Source organism: Mesoplodon bidens (genome assembly GCF_964165515.1).
Source record: "Mesoplodon bidens genome assembly, chromosome: 7".
Lineage (NCBI taxonomy): Eukaryota > Metazoa > Chordata > Mammalia > Artiodactyla > Ziphiidae > Mesoplodon > Mesoplodon bidens.
The window spans coordinates 111,012,656-111,015,232 of NC_138164.1; positions in this window are offsets into that span (position 1 = coordinate 111,012,656).

Consider the following 2,577-nt stretch of genomic DNA (forward strand, 5'->3'; position numbering starts at 1 on the left):
GTGCGCTGGCCCTCTCCAGTTGCGGTGAGTAGGGGCTACTCTTTGTTGAGGTGCACGTGCTTCTCATTGCAGTGGCTTCTCTTGTTGCGGAGCACGGGCTCTAGGCACACAGGCTTCAGTAACTGTGACACGTGGGTTCAGTAGTTGTGGCTCACGGGCTCTAGAGCACAGGCTCAGTAGCTGTGGCGCACGGGCTTAGTTGCTCCGTGGCATGTGGGATCTTCCTGGACCAGGGCTTGAACCCGTGTCCCCTGCATTGGCAGGCGGATTCTTAACCACTGCGCTACCAGGGAAGCCCTCCCATGGCACTTTGAACTTCTTAAGGGTGGGGCTAGACTTAGCTAGCTCTGCTTCCCCCCTTCATCTGCCCTGGGAGTCGAGGGATAAGGAAATTTACTGAGCATAATGAAAAGTGGATTTATAGGAGAGGGAAGCAGGACCAATTTCATGGGTGAGTGACCCACGCAGTCACACAGGGCCCTGCCCTCAGATGGACCCCACACTTAGTTTAATGCACTGTTGTCACCATCTTGAAATTCTTAATTTTTGAGCAAGAGGACGTGCATTTTATTTGCAGTGGACCCCACAAATGATGTAGCTAGACCTGGGGAGAGGGCCAGTACCAGCTCCCCCCACCCTCCCAGGCCACCTCTGTGCTAAGTGCCATTTGGGTGGCCAGCAGCAGAGCAGGCCTGGCACTTGCTGGCTGGGGAGACTCGCCCTACCACCACCTTTCCAGGTGCCAGGCCGGAAAGGAAACCTCAGCGCTGACGCCCATGTACGGGCAGGAAACAGTGAGAGCAGACACCCAACGTCGGGGAGGACCTGTTTTGCCCTCAGCCTGGCGCTTCTGCCTCCCCACCCGCCCCCCTCCAGAGAGCTACAAGGGGGGCAGTAAGTCCAGCTGCTATGCCCCCTGACTGTGCCATGACAGTGCTAGGATGGCAAGACAGAGGGAGAGAAGCAGAAAGAGACCCAGACCCAGAGAGAAACACCCTGAAAGACCCAGAAAAGGAAAGGCAGAGAAAGAGGTAGAGAAAGGAGGAGGGGAGAAGAGAAATGAGAGAAAAGAGACTATATGGAGGACGCTGAGAGAGAGGCACAAGTGAGGCCCAAGGTACTCAGGACAGTGGCCACTCAGCAAGCCATCTCCCTCGGCTCAACACTGCACAGACATCATCTCCGTTTATCCTCAAAACAATCCAGTGAGGCCAGGAGGGAGGCGCCCCGGGTACAGATGAGAAAGGCAGTGCTCAGAGAGGTGCAGTAACTTGCCTAAGGCACCCAGAGAGGCAGCCGGAAGTGGCACTAGCATTTGACCCCAGGTCTTTTCCGCACACATCCTCCCTCCCCCTGACACGGCAAGTACCAGTCGCCACAGTGCGGCCGGTGGGGGCTACGAGACCGTGACTGGGACACTCGCAGGCGGGCTGAGAGGGTCAACGCACAGACACCCACGGTGGGAACGCAGCAAGGACCTAGCGCCAGGCTGAACCGCGGACGTCGAGGCGCATGCGCGCTGGGAAGGGCCCCGGGAGGGCGCCGGGGGCTGGGGCGGGGCCGGATTCAGGGGCGGGGCCACGTCGCGCTGAAGCTCCGAGGCGGAAAAGGAGGCTGGGGTCGGGGCAGCCCTGGGGCTAGTGACCTTACGGAGGGTTCCGAGGAGAGCCGCTGCTCTAGGGAAGTGGGTCAGGCGGAGCCAGCGGTCTGGAGGCCTGGCCCAGAGTTGTGGGCCATCAAAGGCCCTTGGATTGTGCGGGAGGGAGCAAAGAGCCTGTCTCCTGGAGATGTAGGAACCTCCTGGATAACCAGGCTCTTTCCTCCCTCAGGGCCTGTGCACATGCTGTTCCACATGCTTGGAAAGCTCTTTTCCCTGCCCCTAACAAAGCTGCTTCCCTCCTAGCCTAGCTCTGGCAAAAGTGCCAGTCCGCAGAGGTTTCCCCGACTTCACCTGGGGAGGCTGCTGGCTCTTACAATAACTTGTCACTTGCCTCATAAGGATGTTTTGAGCATTAAATGAGATCATCTGGGTTCTAGGAACAGTGACCTGCAAGTGGGGAGAACCCAGTAAGTGTCAGTGTTTATTATTATGTATGGTTTGCCCATAGATTCACTGTCTTTCTCTATGTTGGATCCCCAAGGCCAAGCACCAGTACCTGGCATGTAGTAGGAGCTCAACAAATATTGTTGGATAAGTGAATGAGTAAATGAGGTGAAGTCCCAGCAGCCTAGCCAGAGCCTGGCACAGTCTGTGCCCTGGGACATCAAAGAGGTGGCTGTCCACTTTAGGCAGGAGTTTCTCCTGGTCAATCTGCACACCCCTGGTGAGGTGTACAGATTGGGAAGCCCTCAAGCTCATCCTCCAGGATCTTCAAACCCCAGGATGGAGACAAAGAGGTGAAGCCCCAGCAGGAGGAAACTTGCACCCCTGGGCCTTGGCACATGCCAGTCCTCACCCCCAAACTCACTCATGCTCACGTGCATACAATGTCAAGTTCAAGACCTTCCCCAACTCTTCCCGACTCTCTTCTCCTGAGCGTCCCATCTCCTCACATTATAGCTCTTGCCAGGTTAATT